Source organism: Kogia breviceps, chromosome 8, assembly GCF_026419965.1.
Source record: "Kogia breviceps isolate mKogBre1 chromosome 8, mKogBre1 haplotype 1, whole genome shotgun sequence".
Classification (NCBI taxonomy): Eukaryota; Metazoa; Chordata; class Mammalia; order Artiodactyla; family Physeteridae; genus Kogia; species Kogia breviceps.
The window spans coordinates 59,052,763-59,073,920 of NC_081317.1; the positions used below are offsets into that span (position 1 = coordinate 59,052,763).

A 21,158-nucleotide genomic window follows, 5' to 3' on the forward strand; every position below is an offset into this window, starting at 1 on the left:
AGTCCGTAATCCATTGTAATAGTTAGCCCACAACGGAGTGTTCTTTCCACTAGGAGCTAAGGAGAATAAACTTAAATGGCAGCCAGTTTTTGAACCACTGCTCTAGTTGAGAGAACAGCTGAGGACCAGAGACACAAACCAAGGGGTCTCATCCTCAGCAGTGACTTGCCAGGGGAGCAGCACATCCATAAGAGATGAATAGGAGTTTGTGTTTAATTTTCACACTCTTTTCAAGGTAAGATTTGGTGCAATTTACAGGGGCAGATCCCCATTTGGTGGGGTGGAAGGAGGGCGGAATTCTACAGCTTATGCAATTAAGGGGACTCAACCAAGAGAATGCAAAATTACAAATACAAAATGAGGTATAGGGCTTTGGAAGGGGTCCCTGAGAAAGAGGGCCCTTAAGCCATCCTTTGCTAGTTTCTCAGCAATCTGGTCTGCACTGACTTAGAGTTCTTAAGCCAAGATAACATGGAGGGTAACACACACGCTTCCTTTTAAGAATTATCCTGCCAGAGAAGCATTTCCATCTCATACCTGGTGAAAGCTAGAGGCAGCACCCTGAGCCCTGGGAGACTGTACGATCTATGTTTTGGGGGATACTTGAGTTTCTGTGGTTGTATAAGCTCTGGAGAAGCTCTATTTGTTGACTATGGCAGATGCCCAGTTCTTGATGCTCATAAAACTATGGCAGTCAGAGATGGAAAGATGTATTAGGTCATCAATCTAGCTTCGGGTCCAAGGCAGGATGGTTCCCTATTGTAGCTGTTCCAAGCCTTTGTCCCGGCAGTTTGGAAATGTCTCGGGGGCCAAACTCTTCGAAGGCTGTTCCTCTCCTCTGGTTCCTGGGCAGATGTTGAGGTGTTTAGATGGGGAAAAAAGAGCATTTTAGAGCCACACAACTACTTAATTATATCCACTCACCTAGATTCCTATCAATGTTTTCCACATGAAGAAAACAATTTAGTGTAAAGAAACTCTTGTACCTCTGGCATAAAGCTGCCATCAGGGAACAAATCACTGATTTTTTCCGGTTCCTTGTATTTCAGCTTTGGTGGTGAGTGAGTTTCATTTTTTTGCTTTAGGAAAAAAGCAAACTTGCTTGAGTTCTCCATAGCCAGCGTTATCAAGAATGAGTAATATTTAAATGCTACTTTTGTTCATGGGAACAAAGTAGCTTTCTAAACACTTATTTTGAGTCTGTTTACCTCTCTCTTTGGTGAACTTTATGTGTTCGCAATTTTTATTTTAGGCTTCTAGGGGGCTACAAAAATGGGGATTCTGAAAGCTAAGTTTTGATTTTCCCATGTTTTCTTGCAAGTTCAAATTGATAACGAGTCTAATCTCCCCCAGAATTTTGGGGAAAAAAATTTATATTATTGAAGTATAGTTGATTCACAATGTTGTGTTAATTTCTGCTGTACAGCAAGGTGATTCAGTTTTATATATATATATATATATATATATATATATACATTCTTTTCTCATATTCTTTTCCAGTATAGTTCCCTGTGCTATATAGTAAGATCTTGTTGTTTAGCTATATATAATAGTTTGCATCTGCTAGTCCCAAACTCCCAGTCCATCGCTCTCCATTGGTGGCTACTTTTTTTTTTTTTTGGCTGCTTTGGGTCTTCATTGCTGTCCGCAGGCTTTATCTAGTTGCGGTGAACAGGGGCTACTCTTCATTGTGGTGCGCGGGCTTCTCATTGAGCGGTGACTTCCCTTGTTGCAGAGCACAGGCTCTAGGCATGTGGGCTTCAGTAGTTGCAGCACACGGGCTCAGTAGTTGTGGTGCACGGGCTTAGTTGCTCCACGGCATGTGGGATCTTCCCAGACCAGGGCTCGAATCTGTGTCCCCTGCATTGGCAGGTGGATTCTTAACCACTGTGCCACCAGGGAAGTCCAGGTGGCTACTTTTTTGTACAGGAGGAGTACTGTTCTAGACTAAGAGAGTAGGCTTGAACATTGACCGATGAATGTATGATATATGTCCTCAGTAAAATCTTTTATTCCCTATGCTTCACATACATGTGCGTGTGTGCCTGCATGTGTGTGTGTGTGTGTGTGTGTGTGTGTGTGTGTGTGCAGTCTGCTTGCTTGTTCTTTATGTGTTTGATGGTTTATGTGGGTTTTTTGACTTGAAAATACTCCAATTCTCTTTTTTGGTAAGTAATGCTACTAGCAAGTATAAAATACTCAGAATAATGTAATATTTGGATATTTGCATTTGAAAGTTCATTTCCTTTTTAAATCAAGACAAGTGGGCATTCATTTATTGATGCTAGTGGCATCAGTATTAGAACTTTTAGCAACAAACAATGCTCAGCAACCTTTTTTTCTCAGAATTCCTAAAGATGGGTTCCCAGTTAATCAGCTATCAAGAAACTATCTGTTAATGCTATCTGAGTTAAACTTAGCTGAGTTTAATTAAATTTTAAAAGTTGACTGGGAATTCATCCAAAATGTGCTCATCAAAAAACAAAGGTATTTGAAAATAGAGGCAAGAGATAGGATTGTGAGGGACAGAATTAATTTTAAACCTCTTGAACTGGAAAAATGGTTAGAGATAGAAATGCTAAAGATAAAAAGATTTTCTTTTTACTTTAAAAATAGTTCAGTACAGTATGTCTGTCCTTTGGATTTTCTGAGGCATGCTCCTTTTGAAATGTGCTTGTCCACACTAACTAACTAACTAAGGATAATGGAAAATAAAAATTGCTGAAAGGTACAAAATTACCAAAGGTACAGTATTATTGAAAATCACTATAAGAATATTTTCCCAACCCAAAAATTCTGAGAGTTTTTTTATGATCTGTGAACGTACTTAAATGTAATCTCATAAACAAGTTAAAATATTTCAGCTGTGCATTAAACACATTCTCTTTAGGAAAAATAATGAAATTACATGAATTTAGTACTATCTGGAAAAAAAAGGACTATGTAATGAAAAGTTAATCCTGCTGGTAACCTCATTAATGTGGGCTACACGGGCAAATAAATTGTAAGCTCTTAAATAGATGGATATCTGTCCTGAATGGAATGTTTTAGACATGGTTGGCTCAGTAATTGTGGAACAAGTGAACACGATTGAATTCAGGTAGATCTCAGATTGTTCACTGTTTGATATATATATATATATTTTAAAATTTTCTCTGTTAGTTATGCTTGATTTAAATAGTAACTAATGAAATGATAGCAGTTGTTTGTATTTACAACCCTATCTGTGCTCTGAAAATTAACATGGCTTTATTGGATAAGAACTTGGTTTAGAAAGAAAAGAAATTAATTTGTTCAAAGAATTTTAAAAATTCAGTGGTAGAACAGATCTAGCTTCTCAAATAACATTGTCTGGACTCTCTCTTTCTCTTTTTCTGTCTCTACTTTCCAACTTTACCACTTTGTTTGCTGTTTTCCTTCTTTGGCAAATAAATATCGTGGCAAAGATGGAACCACATAGCCACCCCTGGTAGAAGCAGAGTGTTTCGTTTACAACAGAAGCTGACCTCCCATTGTCCTAGCATGGGTCACATGCCCATCCCTGAACCATGTATAATGCTGCAGCGTGTACATTAGTTTCCTGTGGCTGCCGTAACAAATTACCACAAACTGGGTGGCTTAAAAGAAGAGGAATTTACTTCCTCTTTTCTGGAGGTCAGTAATCCAAAATCAAGATGTCAGCAGGGCTATTCTCCCTCCAGAGATTCTAGGGGAGATTCTGTTTCTTATCTCTTCCAGCTTCTGGTAGCTCCAGACAATCCTCGGCTTGTGGCCGCTTCACTCAGATCTCTGTGTCTGTGGTCATATTGCCTCCATCTCTTATCTGTGTGTCTCCTTTGTGTATTTGTGTTTAATCTCCCTCTGCCTTGATCTTATATGGACACACGTGATTGTATGCATGGACCCCTGGGATAATCCAGGATGATCTCATCTCAAGATCCTTAATTTAATTTCACCTGCAAAGATCCTTTTTTGAAATAAGATCATATTCACAAGTTCCAGGGATTAGAGTACAGACATATCTTTTGCGGGGGACACCATTCAACCCACTACAGCCAGTAAATGTTTAACAATCTCCTGGACAAAAAATGGGGAGCCCTCGTATATAATATTTGCCTAACCTCCGTGGTTTAAATACTGCCACCATGTCCAATTTCAAGTTATCAACAGGAAGTCACTGAACTTGGACTTGGGAAAAGATGCACAGTAGCGGACCATTATATAGTACTTCCACCATCCAGATCCAATAGATGTCAGTAGCCTCAAGAGCACAGATAAGAGTATAATGTGTTCAAATAATTAGAAAGTGATGAGTTTTGAGTGCCTATTAACTTTGTTTTAAATATCACTTATTTAATTATAAATATATATACTTTAAATTTTAATGGTGATGACATTTAACAACTGGCTCACAAAATTCCTGAAAATTTACTGGTTGGCTCAGGTGAGCTGGTATGAGCCAGCTCCAATACCACTGGGTAGAATTTGCTAATTGATCAGGTCAGAGTCATACAGCCTAAGGCATAGGGTCAGCAACATGCAAACCACGCGGACCGAAAATGAGGTGGGTGGGTCCTTAAGAAAAAATCAGTGTGCTGTTAGTTAAGAAAGGGAAAGGAATATGGAAAAGACAAAAACAACAAAGCCACTTCCATATCATCTTTCAAACAGGTGTTAATGATTTCAGGCTAAGGAAAAAAATGTTCAGCAAAGTTCAAAACATTTACCGGTACAACTATTGTGGCTACACATGGTTCTGCAAACCAGTCTCTCTGCCTAGGAGAAAAATCACTGTTTCCACATTCTCATTTTACTTAGTTCATACAATCTGTTTTTAAGCCTAGACACATTTATCCCAAGGTGAGCAACTTCAGAAAAATACATAAACCAATGGTCGTTCTTAGAGTATCATTAAAAAAAGATTAACAGCTTTATTGAGACATAATTGCACACCATGCAATTTACCCATTTAAAGTGCAAAATCCAATGGTTTCGGTACATTCACAGAGTTGTTCAACCTTCACCACAATTAGTTTTAGAACATTTTCATCACCCGCCGAAAGAAACTCTGACCCACTCAACTGTCATCTTCCAATGTCTCCACCCTGACCTATAGCCTTTGTGACCAATAGTCTACTTTTTGTCTTTATAGATATACCTCGCCCAGGAACTTCATATGAATGGAATCATACAATAGGTGTTCCCTTGTGGCTGGCTTCTTTCACTTAGCATAATGTTTTAAGGTTCATCCATGTTGTAGCATGTGTCAATATTTCATTCCTTTTTATTGTCAAATAGTAAATCCATTGTAGGGATATACCACATGTTGTTTATCCACTCATCGGTTGGTGGCCAGGCGGCCATTTGAACTCTTTCTCCTTTTCAGCTATGACATTTGTGGACAAGTTTTTATATGGACATAATTTTCATTTTTCTTAACCCAGTGGTCTTTTAAGTTAAAAGTTTTAGCAAGGTTTCTTATTTTCCACATGCTTGTTCTCCTTCCCTACCATTTAGGAAAGAAAGTAGAAATGCCACATACAGAATTCCAATTCTCTTAAATTTGGGGTCACTACCCCAACCCCTGAAGAATCCTGGGACTGGCTCAGCCCAAAGAAGAAGTCTTCTCACCAACTCCAGGGCAGGGGAGGGTACTGTTTGTCAGGAGAACATAGGAGGTGACTTGGGGCCCACAGATCACTGAGCAGGTGTGATTGAATTTCTTGTCACACCAAGGTCTGGCCTTGCCCACAACAGGCTCATAATAACTAGTACCTCACAGTGCTGTTCAGGCACTCTCCATATGCAAAGTATAAAGAGTAATAAAAATTAAACCTTACTCTCTGGCCTGGAAATCAGAGTCATGGGGTTTGGGAAGCTTGCAGAAAAGAGAGGGGAATTTTTAGCTTCTCTGATAGAGACCAGCAGAGAGCTTCATTTTCTCCCTTGCGTGATGGGAAAGTGTTCTTCCAAGTATCGTGCAGACCTGGGATGAAAAAAAAAAAAAAAAGCTCTATATTAATTTATACAGCAACTTTCTTCCAAGAAATTCAGAGGGTCTCAAACAGTCTTGCACTCATTCCCCTGAGGGAGTTTGCATAAATGTGCATAAGAAATTACTTTTTAAAAAATGTACACTCTCCACTAAGCCAGTACCAGGCAGAAATAGAACTAGAAAAGCAGACCTCCTGACCAAACATTCCGCTATAATATTTTCAGTGAGCTTCTATAAATCAATGCATAGCCTTAAAGACAGGATCTCTCCATAATATCCTCAGGACTCTGCTCACTGATGACTGATGTTCCTTTCACCAGGGGCAAAATTTTCCCTTCCAGATGAGAGTCACCTGACGTGGCATGCACCATGACCCTCAAGAATCTCATTCACTTACAGTGGAGTGCTCAGGCCCACCTTGAAACAGGCAGTCCAGATTTCCCTCTCGCAACTCAGCACTCCTAACCCAGCCCAACTGAAAACCTCTCAAGAATCTCGGGACTGGCTCAGCCCAAAGGAGAAAGAATCTTGCTCCCCAGCTGCGGGCAGAAAACTGGGGTCTAGCCAGTCCCTCTCACTGTGTCGCCTGCTGGGTCTCCACGTTGCTTATACAGTGGGCTGTACTGCCCCTCAGAGACCTGCTGGTCATACTGGGGAACATACTCAGTTCCAGTTTCCCAAAGCCCAACGCGGTGCCCAGGTGGATGGCTCTGGGAGAGCTTCCAGCATCAGGCATGTGCAGGGCCCAACCCAGCTCTCTATCCCAAACCAAACACTTAATTCCTCATGTTGGGCCTTTTCTAAACATATTCTTTTTTTAAAAAAAAAATTTTATTGGCATATAGTTGACTTACAATGTTGTGTTAGTTTCAGGTGTACAGCAAAGTGAATCAGTTATACATATACATATATCCACTCTTTTTCTTTCTTTTTTTTTTTTAGATTCTTTTCCCATACAGGCCACTACATTGTATCAAGTAGAGTTCCCTGTGCTATACAGGTTTTTATTAGTTATCTATTTTTTATATAGTAGTGTGTATATGTCAATCCCAGTCTCCCAATTTATCCCTCCTTTTTTCAGCATATTCTTTTTTTTTTTTTTTTTTTTTTTTGTGGTATGCGGGCCTCTCACTGTTGTGGCCTCTCCCGTTGCAGAGCACAGGCTCCGGACGCGCAGGCCCAGCGGCCATGGCTCACGGGCTTAGGTGCTCCACGGCATGTGGGATCTTCCCGGACCAGGGCACGAACCCGTGTCTCCTGCATCGGCAGGCGGATTCTCAACCACTGCGCCACCAGGGAAGCCCTCAGCATATTCTTATTGTGAGGTTCTTATTGACCATCCCTGAAAAAAAAAGTGTCTTTTTTTTTTTTTTGGTTAGGATTACACTAGCTCATGTAGAATCTCATACCTGGGGAATATCTGTGCCTTTCTTCCAAATCCCAGAAAGCCTCTGGGCTCTACAAATTTCTTGCCAGTGATTCTGGGCGAATGGGAAATCATAATCCATTTAGCAAAAGAAAGTTCATACACGTGTCCCACACTGCATCCAGCCTCAGACATATTTTGTTTCATACTCTTAGCCTTATTTAAACTTTATTTAACCTTAAACTTTATTCAAACTTCACGTTAGGACTGGCTCCATAGTTTGCGGGGTCCAGTGAAACGTGAAAATACAGGCCCCTTGTTCAAAGTTTAAGAATTTCACATTAAACCAAGCAACGAGGCCCTTCCTAGTACCAGGTCCTGTGTGACCGCACAGGTTGCATGTCTGTGAAGCCACCAGCCCTGCTGCCAAGAGTTAAAAAGCAAAAGACTCCTAACCTCTCTTGAAAACTAGAAAAATTTGGTAACTCTATGTTTGCATCCCTAAACGGAGCACAGAATTGGCTGGTGCCGAGTTGCTGCTTGTATTAGTTCACTAGGGCTACCATAACGAAGTACCATAGACTGAGTGACTTAAATGACAGAAATTTCTCTTCTCACAGTTCTGGAGGCTAGATGGCTCAGATCAAGGTGTCAGCAGGGTTGCTTTTTCTAAGGCCTCAGTCTCGAGCTTGCCTTCTCACTGATGGCCACCTTCTCCCTGTGTCTTCACAGGCTCTTCCTCTGTACCTGCCTGTGTCCTAATCTCCTCTTATTATAAGGACAGCAGTCACATTGGATGGAAGCCCACCCCACTGACCTCCTGTTGCCTGAATAACATTTTTAAAGGTCCTCTCTCCAGATAGAGTCACACTCTTAAGTACTAGGGGTTGGGGCTTCATTGTATGAATTTTGCAGGGGACACAACACAGTTCAGCCCAGTACAGCTGTTCACTTCAGAGCGGGCACAGTGCTTCAAGTCACAGCACTAGCCCGGTCCTCAGCAGCTGACATCCGCCACGTTGCATGGGCTGCTCTTCTTCCTCCTGCTCCCCCTCTCTCAGAGAGATGGACCTGGCTCCTCCTGGGTAGCATACGGCATAGTGACACTTCCTACCGTGGGACAATGGCTGCACACTCCCTCTACCTCTGCAAAACTAAGATTGCTACTCAAGTGATCCTTTGCAGCACTATAATCAGTTTCTTAAAAACGAAAACAAAAATGTACCCACTCTATAGCAATAAGACTTGAAGTGCAGAGCAGAAAGGAGAAATTGCCGTGGGGTATAACTCTCTACTCAGACTCAATCTGTAGGTTTTAAGAGAGGGGACTCTCAGCGATCCTACTTAAAATCACCTGACCATCTAAGGGATGGCCCCAAATTTCAATGGAAACCCAACTATACAGCTCCTTGGAGGCAGCATACTCCCAAATTGGTCTTTGTACCTATTTGCAGAAATGTTAGCCAGATTATAGCTGAAAATTCTGCTAATTCTGGGGAAGTTTTTGGTCTTGTGCCTGGAACTATTGAAACATACATTCACACCTACCACATGTAACACTTAGCAGCATAATTTCCAGCACAACACTTTCCTACTTTATTTTTAAAAGAAATAGAGCAGAGACTAAAGATCTGTGCTCACCCTGCTGCTTTTTTGCAAGAGGCTCCACAAAAGGTGGAGGGGATGGCTTCTGTGTGAAAAGAGGATTATTTTGCATTTTTAAAAGGAAAGGAGCCACAAAAATCTTTGCTCAGAACCAGGGAACGTAAGACGCCGAAACATGTAGCATTTTGCACCTGTGTGTCAATAGAAAAAAATCATGTCAAATGTGCAAGGCTCTGGGAAAAGTAATGATTATCTCATAAATCCCAGTATTAGAGCTTGGAAAAGACCTTCAAAACATCTTACTGTATCCCCGTTTGTGTTAAGACTAGGAAAAGGAGGTTCTGAAATTTTTAAAGACTTGCTCCAGACCAGCATTCCACCTAAAACGCAGGTCTTTTCTCCCAGCCAGGGCAGTTCCCGCCCCACCAGGCTACTTCCAAACAGGCATTGTCCTGTCGGCCTAAACTGCATACCAAAATCACAAAACCCTCTCTCTTTATACCAGCGTCTCTATTTAGACTGCAGAGTTGAGAAAGCAAAGGCTATTTCAACTTCAACTCCCTTAGCAAACAGAAGAAAAGGCATCTGACCCGCCGACTTTTCCAGCTGGTCCCTGGGTCTGGCCGCCCGGTCTCCGCCGTAGCGTGCGGGAGCCAGCTGCCGGTGTGCCACCAGGGGGCGCAGCATCCTTTGTCCTGACACCGGCGTTGAAGGCATGCTCTGCAGCCCGGCTAGGCCTCCACGAAAATCTGCCGTGCCTTCCTTTCACGGTTTCTCTCTGGAACCCGCCCACTCCCCAGCTCCCTTCATTCACTTTAAAACCGTTTTCTTCTTCTTGCCTGACGCTCAGTCTCCCTCCGTCCCATCTCATATCTGTGCGTGTCACCGGGCTCTGGGCATGTTTGTAGACGGGCTTTTCAGAGACACCAGACCCCCTCCCCAGCAGCTCTTCCTCTGCAAAGCTTAGGAGACCGTGGCCGCAGCTTATCATTTGCTCTCACTTGGAGGCCCCTCAACTGAGGATATTTCTAAAGATTCTTCCAGAATGAAGGAGCCTCAATGACAGGACTAGCTCCCTGGAAAAACGATCACATCCGTCCTCTATTACCCCTCCCTTCCACTCAAAAAAATAATAACAAACAAATGAAATGACTGGTTCTGGGAAGCTCATGCCCCCCGGTGTTCACCCTCACCACCGCTCCTGCCCCTAAACAGTCTCAGATCAGCCTTTGGAGGTAGACACCTACCCAAAGGGATGGGCGTAAGCATGCTTTCAGCCACACCTCTTACGCCCCACTGTGCAACCCAGGCAAGGTAACTACTTCCTTCTGCTCTCACCAGCTTGGCTGGATCTGTTCTTCAGCAAAAAGAAATCCACTCAGATTCCAAAGACTCAGTGTTGCTGTCTTTCAGGGACATACTTCTTCTCTAAGACATACTTCTAGCGCTGCCCCAAAGGCACAACTCACAAAATGCCAACCCTCAAATCCCCGAAACACACGCTTTTTGCAAAGAACCCTAAAAAGCCACTGTTCTGAATGAATAGGGCACGGGGTCCTATACAGGCCTTTGAAAGGCAGCTTCTCTATTTACATGGAGAGATTTCAAGTTTATGGGGTCCTTTCCCTGCCTCTCATTTTAGCTTCGGAACAACCCGCAGAGACAGGCAGGGAAATCTCAAGCCTAAGAGGTTTGCACCACTCCTAGAGCTAGCAGAGGGTGTGGGCAGCACTTGGGTGACAGTACTCAGGTGACAGGCCTGAGAAGAGCTGCTTGTCCAGTTGACATCACAGATGAGCATCAGGTTATCTGCCCTGAGAGAACCTATGGTCTGGGCTCCTGAAAAACTGTACCATTAGTGGGAGCCTGGATGGGGCAGGAGGAGAGGCAAGGAAGGGGTGATATTAACTCTAACCTGACCCTTCTTTTTAATCTCTGGCTTCCTTCACTTCCATTTTCTCCCCCAGTCACCTTAGCTAATGTAGAAGAATGGAAGTGCTGAGCCTGGAGACAGGTAGCCCCAGCCAGTCCACCTGATGTGAGCTGACCTCTCCTAATTCACAATGTAATGATAAGGTCTATCAGATATGGAGAAAGTCACTGAAGGGCAAAAAAGGTCAGTGGTATTCTGGGCAGGGGGGAAGGGCAGAGTAGGAGACTTTTACTTTCATTTTATGCCCCTTTGTATTATTGGAGGTATTTTGATTTATGCATATCATTACTTTTGTAATTTTATTTTTAAATTTTTATTGGGGCTAATGATGCTCTTTAGAATTGCTGTCATGAAGACTTATGTAAAGTGTCTGGCGTGGCATGTAGTCTGGTACGGAGTTGATGCTTCCCAGACAGTAGTTTATTATTAGTGATCACACCACCCTCAAAACTGAGCAATTGGACTTCAAATCGAGAAACTCGGAGTCTGATGCAGACTCTGCTCTCAGCACACTGTACGCCCTTGAGTAAGTCAAATCCTTCTCTGAGCCTTGGTTTCCACATCTGTAAAGTTACAAGATACAGGCCAGTTGATTTGGAAAACTGTGGGAAGGACAGAGCAGAGCTCACCCCCAAAAGTGACTGAGGCACCTTCTAAAATTCAGCCACAGGCTTCACAAGGAGGTCTCTCAAGCTTGAGTTCATCAGGCCGAAACCCTTCCTAAAAGTTGTCAACTAGGGTAGGCGGAAAGGGCCAGAGACAGCAGAACAAGTTCTAAAATAATACAGGAATTAAATTAGGAGACAAAAATGCGTGAACACTGTGAGGTCATCAGCTTGGGGTGAGGGGGCAGGTGGGAAAAGACAGTTTAGGCTGTTCCTTGGGTGTAGTTGGCCTCATGATTATTTCCTGACAAAAGAGATGCCCTTGGTTGGCAGAGGGGATGAAATTCAAGGCCAGAGCCCCCTGGCCCGGCCAGAGCCAGCACCAGTCCAATCTCCTAGGCTGAGAGTTCTGTGTGGGGCACAGGGCTGGCCTTGGGGAGACTAGACCCTCTCCTTAGCACAAGCAGAAGCAGAGCCGCCTGGTAGAACTGGATGGAGGAACCTCTTAAGTTTCTCCCAGCATTAACTGAATCACCACAACAGAAGCAGAGAGACTGGGTCATGGAGGGTGCAGATGCTCAGACACTAAAACTTCATCAGCTGGGTTGGGGAGACCTGTTCTGGGGCAGCCCAGCTCCTGAGAATCCAACAGAGGCATGTTCCTGGAACACACACTGATTCACTTCCCACCCTGCTCAGAATCAGAGATTTTTCCTTATAGTCTCCTTTGCCAGTGCTGGGCCTTTGGGGATGGGAGGCAGGTGGTCTGGTGGGTAGGAAGGTTGAGACTCCTTTTGCCCTGTGGTCTTCTTCCTATTTAAAGCAGCACCGCCTGTCGTAGCAGCCTCTTGCCAATATTTGCAGGCAGGAAGATTTCCTGACATTGCAAGGGGGGGTGTTCAGAGCAGATGGGAGGCCCTTTCTTAAGGCCATCAGGCAGAGCAGAAACTGGTTTCACCCGCTCCCCAGGAGGAATCTTCAGACCCCACTCTGGAGGTCAGAAGAAAAAGTGTAATTTTTTTTTTTTTTTTTTTTTTTGGTATCTCTGAATTATCTGGCCTTGCCTGTTACAATGACATCTCCCCCCAAAGCCCGTGTTGTCTCTGCCTGAAGGGAAAGTAGTGTTTTCAATTCTTGTGGGATCTGAAATAACGGTTCCAAAGTATGCCAACACCTGGAAGACCCCTCCCTTTTTTATAAGGCCTAGCGATCTAAGGGAGGGGGGAGAGGGAGGAGGAAGGAGGTGCCTGGTAGAGAGGCTTCGGCAGGTAGCAGCAACTCTGCCTGATTTCCAGAAAGCAAAACCAAATAAATAAAAACTGCTCCAATCATCATACTTTGATAAACCTATATTCTTCGAACTTCAGTGTTTTTAGAGAAATGCCTTCTGTTGTACATTAGAAGTCACTTTCACAGGCAGTTCTGAATGTCTGGCCACTTGTTAAAATGCTTTCTGCGCTTGCTTTTCCGCGCGGTTCTTTTCTGTGCCCGTTTGTATCTCTAATAAGCAGCATTGTTTACTACCCTTGGGTCCGTGCCCCTGGGACTGAACTGAAATAGAACAGGAGCGCCGAGGTTGAGTGCTGGAAAATATTCCGGGTTTCCCAGGCCCCCGAGGGGTCCCCGGGGCAGCCGAGCGGGCCGCGCGGGGAGAGCTCACCGGTGCGTGTGCGCCCTGCGAAGCGCAAGTTTGCAAGAGTTGTTCCAGACGCCCTTAGTTCTGGGCAAGGATGCCGAGATGAGTGGCCACAGGAAGAAGGCACACGGGGAAGGGAAATACCGCTAAGGTCTGGGACTAGAGGTGTGACTTAAGGGCCGAACAGCCCAATATTGCCAGGATCGTAAAAAGAGACTGTGGCGCGGGAAACGTTCTGAGCTGTCTTTTAGGCTCGAAGTCTCAACCCTCATCCTTGTGCAATAAATCTCATGAATAAATTCTTGTTCTTCCGTGTAGCCCCTCAGTCTTCGCTGTCAAAACGAGTATCCTAAACAAGAAGAGGATTACAACCCCTCCTTTCTTGCAGTTGCCGAATATTTGTCCCCATTTCGTTTTCAGCCGAGTGCTTTGTGACAATGGGGGATGTAAGCGCGTGCGCCGAGAAATAAAGCGTCTCTGTACCCCTAGCTATAGAGAAAGTGTTTCCGTTCCCTCCGACCCCAAACGCGCCCCTCCGTAGGGCCTCTCCCAAATTCCACCTCTCCCAAAACGGAGTGGAATTCGCTATCAAAACGCAGAAACCCGCATCGGAGACACAACGCGGAGTGCCTTCAGCGTCTGGGGGAAATTTTTCCGGTTCAGCCCAGCCTGCGTCTCCACACCCACCCCAATGTAATGTCAGGGCAGGATCTAATGGAGAGTTTGCCGGGAAGAATGTTATTAAACGCGCGAGGCAGACCCGGGCTGTGCGCTTCCCAAGAGAGACTTCCAGCCCCAGGGCCCGGCCCGAACTCTCCTTCCCACAGGTTCCTGTGAGAGACAAGCCCCCTCTCCCCAGTCTCCGAAATTTCCTCCAACAGACTGCAAAGACTGCTCAGATTGTCCTTCTTAGCTCCGCTCCCTCATCCAGTTAGGTTGTTTTAAAATACAGAGATTCTGTTTGCTCGCAAGAACACTGATTTCCCTCAAGCAACTCTTGCAAGAGCTTTAAGCAGCCTCTGGGTTGCAGCGAGTCCAAGCGTCGGAGGAGTTTTCCGAATTCCAAGAAGTAGTAAGGTGAATTTTGGTACAGGGAAAAATGCGGGGTGTTGGAGTGCAGGGTGGGAGTGGGCGCCGAGGAAGCCGCCTGGAGGCTTTTTGTCTTTTAAAGTTAGACTTGCACCGAGGTGCCAGCACAAACGGCACCGCTTCGTGGTTTCCGAATTTAGAGAATCGTGCTGAGTTTGGGCCCATCCCTGAAGTCAGGGGCCCCACTCAGCGTACTATTACCAGTTCCCCAAGAGCAAGCAGAAGCGCGGGCGCAGCTCACTGGGCACTGCCAGGGACTTTGTCCGCTGCTCCCGGCTCTTCTGTCCTCTCCCTTCTCGTGCCAAGCCCAGAACCATCCTCATCGCTGCCAGGATTTTGCACGGGGTAAAAGAGGGCTGAATGCCTAGGCTGCGGAATCTCCCAACAGGTAGTTTCACCCGGGAGCTGGCAAGGCTTATGTATCAAAGGCTGGGCCGCTCAGGCTGCGTTAAGCGGGAGCCCAGACGCAGTCACATCGGGAGCTGGGGAAGGAAAGTCGCGTTCTGGGAGTCATCTGAAATAACCCTGTTTTCTCTCCCATCTCCAGCTTCTTTCGAAATAGCGCAAGCTGGGCCGTTTGGAATGGCACTCAATAAGCCTAAATAAGCCGCTTCAGGCTGTAAATTCACAACCGATTTGAATTCTCCCCCCCCCCCCCCGTAGTTACTACGGAACCCAGCTCGGCTTTAGACCCATAGGTATTTATTTGGGAATTGGGAGATTCCCCTTCGAAACGCCCTAGGCTCCAGAGCAAAAGAGGAAAAGGCCGTGTTGCACTTGGATGATATTATTGAATTATGCCTTTCCCTGGTGCGCAGTGAGGAAAAGCAGAATGCCAGGCGGTGTGTGGAATGGGCGGCGGCGGCCTTGCGCTCCAGAGAGCGCACTACACTTCCTTCCCAGGGCGCAGGGAGAAGTTGGGTTGGGCCACTGCGTCCTGCCTCCAGCAAGGATGCGCAGGCCAGAACGTCGCAGAAGCCTGATCCTGCCTGCGTGGCCCCGTCCCCTTCAGGGGCACTCTCCCAAATGTCCCCGCCAGAGGCCGTGGGCGCACGTGGTGCACGGAGACCCGGCGCGCGACTCGAAACTGAGCGCATTACCCTGAAAGATCCCTGGCGCGCGCAAGGCCCTCGCCGGGTGGTAGAAGGTGGGCGACCGAGCCTTTGAGCCGGCGGATCTAATCCCCGCTTTGGCAGACAAGCCTTTCCCGCTGCTGCTCTGAGCTGTCGTGGGGTAGTGTTTTCCGCACCAACACACACCGCGGAACCTCGGCTCTGCCTGCTCTGTCCCCTAGAGAAACGCCCTCAAACGCCCCAGGGTCACTGGCCCCTAGAAACCTCTGGGGCCGTGGGCGGACTTGATCCGGGAGACTTGGATCTTTAACCGCCTCAGGACCTGGCCTCCCAATGACACCCAGTCTGCTCGCCCACGCCTACCCTAGCTCAGCTTGCACGCCCTGCGCCTCCTCCGCTAACCGTGCTACCTAAACTTTCCAAAGTTTTCCAGCGCGTTGCCACCTCTAGTTCGCCTCGGCTGGCGCTGGCAAGAGGAGGAAAAGAACCCTCCACCCCACCCCACCCCCGCCCCCTCTACCACTCTTTCTCTCCTCTCCCTCCCACCTTCGGCCTCCCCTGTGAGTCCAAACCTTGCGAGTGGGAGTGCGCGGTGGTGGAGCCCCCGAAGGCACCGTCTCTGCAGGGGACGGAGTTCGTTCCGCATCCTCCACTCTCTGCGCCTCGGCCGTTCCGCCCCCTCCTCCCCCACCTCGTTTGCGGCGCAGGGACCTGTGGGCTTGTAGTTTAGTTTTGTGCAAATTTAGGTTTTTTTTCTTTTCTTTTTTTTTTTTTTTTAGATTTTTTTTTTTTTTTTTCTTTGAGATTACATCCTGCTGGAGCCTCAAGAGTCCGCCTGCCTTCCAGTTTCCCGGCGCTGGGCTAGGGAGACGCATCCTTCGCGCCGGGCGGGTTGTTTCCTGAGTGAGGCCAGGGGTCCCCAGGCCGCGATTTCTCCGTCTGGGCTTCGTCTCCCAAGGAGACCCTCCGTCCTGGTGTGGGGCAAATTCGTGCTGGAGCTCAGCCTCAAGGCAAGCCTCCTGTGCCTCCCCCCGGCCCTCGCCCCCAAACCCCGCCAGAGCTGCGGATGCCGCGGGTGCGGGGGATATTTTTATACCTGTTTAGGAGACCGGAGTAGGGGGAAGACCCCGTTCTAACACCTTCCTGAGGGCTTCCTACACACGGAAAATTCGAGGTAGAAAGGTTCCCTCCCTCCAGGTCCTGCAGCAACGGGTGCCCCGCCGAGAGACACCCACGGAAAGGGCCCCGAGTTGGTTGGTTTGTGGCCTATTATGTTTTTATTTTGTCTAGGATTAGCGGAGATGGAGATTTTTGCGGCCAGCCTTACTACCCTGGGGCTTTAACTTTCAAACCAAGTCAACGGGAACGTTCCGGGGAAACTGGATATCTGGGTGTGCTGCACCGCGTGCGGGGAAGTGAAACGAAATCCGTCGCGGACCCGCGCGGGGCGGACTCCCGGGCCTGGGGTCGCCGGGTGTTTCTGAATCCCACCAGATTGGGATGGGGACTGTACTTGACCCCGCCAGGGTCGGGGGCCAGCCCTCTGCCTTGATACTTCCACGTGCCGGATGCGTTCCCCTCGTCGGTCGCAGACGACGCCTGCCCTGCGCGATGTCCGTAGGGGCTAATGGGTTCAGCCCGGCTGCGCCAGCGTCCCCGGCAACAGAATCAAGTTTGCCTGACGCTCAAGGTTAGGAGGATGTCTTATTACCTCGTGTGGCCGCGGACGTGAAACGTCTACCCAAAGCAAAGGTGGCTACAAATGCCTCCCCGTGAGAGCTGCCGAGACCTGCCCCCACCACGTCCTCCCTTTGACCTCCCTGAGCTTGGGAACACTTGCGCCCCTCGCCCGGTGCTCCATCAGGCCGCGCCTCGCACAGGCCCCACTAGGGCTGGGCCTCCTGGGACCGAGGTCCCCCCTCCTCGCCCCATCGCCCCACCCCCTCCACCCCCCGCTGGTCCCTGCATGCCCTGGTCCACGTTGCCACCAAGGCTGTGTCGGAGAAAACCCAGCGGAGGGCAGCCTGGGAAGGCGGGAGGTATCCCCTGCCCGTTCAAATGGCCCCCCAGCAATAAGAGCAAAACCACGAGGCGCCATCATCAGCGAGACGGCTGTGGCGGCTTTTTAAAAGGAGTGGCGAGTGGGGTGAGGGGGTGGGGGAAGATAGAAGAAAAATTAACGTTATGGAGGAGGGCAGCGGCCAAAGTTGTGAGTGTAAGCAGCCCTGCTTCTTTTTTGTTTTATTTTATTTTTCCTGCGGTACGCGGGCCTCTCACTGCTGTGGCCTCTCCCGTTGCGGAGCGCAGGCTCCGGACGCGCAGGCCCAGCGGCCATGGCTCACGGGCCCAGCCACTCCGCAGCATGTGGGATCTTCCCGGACCGGGGCACGAACCCGCGTCCCCTGCATTAGCAGGCGGACTCTCAACCACTGCGCCACCAGGGAAGCCCCAACCCTGCTTCTTAACTCCTCACCCTGCCACCCCCAAATCTGAGCAGCTGACGAAATTGTCAGTCTCTTAAGTCCCAAACTCCTCAAGGGCGGGACGAAGGAGAAGCACCTTAAGCCCCCAGAGCCAGCGATACCCAGCCATACTTCGGAGGGCAGAAGCCTCCACTGTGGTCTGCGTTTACTTTGAGTATAAAGGATCCATTCACAAAGGAGCCCCCCACTTCCCTTTGCCATCCCCACCCCACCTACCCTTCTAGAGTCCTAGGATTGTATTTATTTTTAATCTCCAGCACCCTAGATTTCATTGGGAGCGTTTAAGGCAGGAGAGGAGAGGAGAAAGATAAGATTAAGAAAAGGGCTGGCTGTGCTTCGGGCGGGAGGATTAGAGAGAAATTGAAAACCCAACAGAGATGAATTTGGGAGTGTTTTAAAATTTCATTTCCTTCAGAAGCTGTCTGCTGTAGACCAAAACCTAGTTAAATTACTAGGAGCACAGGAAGCAGGGAGTCTCTGTGGAAACAAAGAAGTGAAAGGCTTGCGGTACACCCCTTTCCCCTACCTCTCCTCAAATGAATAGAAAGCAACTCCGCACTCAGTGTAGTGACACTGGCACCTCGGCTCCCTGAGTGTGCAGGAGGGTCATTTCCTTTCAGGAAGGCCAAGGAGGGGGTGGGGAGTGACCCAGGACAGGCTCCCAGAGCCGGGGGGCTGTGCTGTTTATCTTCTGGGATGGAGCCTGGGAAAAGCCCGGGTGTAACTCTGAGGGAGCAGGCAGTGCCTTGGCGGAGTCAGGGGAGGGATGACTGAGCCATCCCTCTTCCTTTAGAGCCCCTCTTCTGATTATTTAAAGCTTCAAGTTTATATTTCGAATCTTGATGTTTAGGTTTAAAAAAAGTAGAACATCTACCAATGTGTTTGGAGTTATTTATGTATGTTCCCCATTACTTTTGTTTGTAGGATTTTCTTCTCCTTTTTTGCTTTCCTCCTCCCCCCTGCAGTGTTGGCAAACCCCTAGGAAAGGGGTTGAGTTGGGGAGGGTGAAATTGACCAGTTCATTCCTGTTAATCAGGCACAAAAAACAGCGTAAACGCTGACTCTCCATTCTTAATATGATCCTTTATAAAAAATAAAAAATCAAACAGTCACTTAGGCAGGAACTGGGTTAGGACTGAGAAATTACTAATACTGGTAAACTAGCTAATCCTTTTTCTTTACGAAAAATCCGTAAAGCTCTTCCATCAGCCCAGTGTCTGGGAAAGAAGCAAACTAACTGCTTGGAACAAAAGAGACAAAGAGGCCAAACAACAAAACAAACAAACAACTCCCCCTGCCCCCTCCACTCCACCCCCCCCCCCCAGACAACAATAGACGAGACACAGCAAGTGCAGTTATTGCCTCGCCCGGCTGCCGCTGTCCCACTGCCAAGTCTCCCGCATTTGGCTAGAGACTTTCTCTCTCACCCCACTCGCCCCCTGTCACTCCCCTCCCTCAGCCCTTTCTGTCTTTCTCTCTGTGTCCCTCTATGGGGTCTGGCTATGTGTGTGTGTGTGTTTTGTCCCTGTCTGTCTCTGTGCTGCTTTTGCTTTCACTTGATGTCGCTCTGTCTCAGACCTTCATAGTCTCTCTCTCTCTCCCCCTCTCCCCGCCCCACTCCCCCCGTTTAAAGGCTCTCAGCATATTAGCATACTCTGCCCTTTATATATTTACTTGCTGGGCCTTTTCTGTGGCATCTCCGAACGGCCTCCACAGCACTCGTTTCTCTGGGTTGTCGCGGTGGCCTATTTTGTATTTTGTTGGTGGTTCTCTTTGCCAGGAGAACCCCAAAGTCCATTTGCACTTTGGTTTTTAAGCGTCCCTCCTGTTCAGGTCTTTGCTCTTTTTCTATAAGGCTTCAGGCACACTTTGTCCGCCTGTCCCCGGCAGCCCTTTCTTCGCTTCTTGGCCGTTGCTCGGGCCTCTCATGCCTGCCTGCCTGCCTTTGCTTTCTCTGGCAGTCTTCTGCAGCCAGTATCATCCCCCCCCCCCACCCCGTCCCCTCCACAATCCAGCCTTTTCCTTCCTCTTCCCTCCTCTCCACCAAACTTTAATACAATACTCTAAACATCTTTGCCTGGCAATTGCTTCTCTTTGTAAAGTGAATATAAACCCTTGGAAAGTAGGGAGTGGAGAAAGAAAAGGAAGGATCGATCAACAAAACCTGCAGACAGCAGAGGCTGAAGCATGGAACAGGCGTCCCTGCCAACAGCCCCATCCCTTTCACACTTTCTTTCCCTAATAAACCCTTTTGTGATAGCATCTCCTCCTGAAGCATCTGTGTCTGCTCCAAGGAGCCATGGGGTGGGGACTGGGGGAGAACCTGGTCATAACTCTCCTCCCCTGGGCAGCAGGTGGCCAGTGGGAAGGGAGGTGCAGCCTCATCACTGCATTCCCAGCCCCAGCCCTTCTCCACTTCCTCTCAGGAAAAAACAAAACAAAACCAAAAAAAACCCAAAACGTAGGGGGCCCTGGAAATTGAGGCAAGGGCTTCAATGCCTCTTTAAGAGAAGTATGGAATGGCTGCTTGGAAAGAAGCTTCTCCAAGGGTGGCTATTTCGAAAGCAAAGGGAGGATTTCAACTATCAGCAGGTTGTGGGTTAAAGAGGGCTGAACTGTTTATCTAAAGGAGATCTGAGAATTCCCACAGTTGGTGGTACAGGGTGGCAAACAGTGGCATTCTCCCCCCCCCCAACAATAAAAGAAAACAAACTATGCCCAGTAGGCAACAGAACCAGGACAAATGGTCTCCCTCGGCCTCATCCCTTCCTCTTTTCCTCCTTTCTTCAATAACACACAGGCAAAGTCTGATGAAAACAACGTCGGAGGCAACTCTGAAGAGAGGAAAACCCATTAGCCTGAGAAGATGATAAAAAACAGAAATATAACACAGGAAATTTACCCTCATTGTTTGGCTGCTTGGTGACAAGGGCAGTATTAAGAAACACCTATGTGATAAAACACATATGCACGTGCATATATACAGGTGTATATGTATGTAGATTTAGTTCATGGAGACAAGAGGTAAAGGGAGGAATTTGGAAACCTGACAAAACTGGTTTGAACGTAACCTGGCCGCTCATTAGCTAGGCAAGGTAGGCACTCATTACCTACCTCACAGTGGTGTTCTAAAGATTCAGTGGAATTCCATGTATGAAAAAGCCAAGAGCAATGTCTGGCAAGCAGTCTGTGCTCAATAAATGAATCCTCCCTCCCTCCCTTCCTTCCTTCTCACTCCACTGGCTTCCTCCCTGAGCTTTCTAAGGTGCAAGCAAAGGGGTAATCATCCACATTGCCCCAATTTTCAGACCCTAAGGGAAACCTGACTGCTCTCTGAGTCCCAGTATTGGAGCAGGGCAGACCACAGCATAGC

General features: G+C 47.5%; 1 long non-coding RNA gene across 1 annotated transcript in view; it reads right to left on the reverse strand.

The window, feature by feature from the left end:
• Window positions 1-21,158, reverse strand: part of LOC131760944 (uncharacterized) — a 65,483-nt gene that overhangs the window by 20,449 nt on the left and 23,876 nt on the right. The window contains exon 2 of the long non-coding RNA XR_010841966.1: window positions 5,841-5,986. This is a non-coding gene — a long non-coding RNA (uncharacterized lncRNA). The remainder of the gene's footprint in view (window positions 1-5,840; window positions 5,987-21,158) is intronic.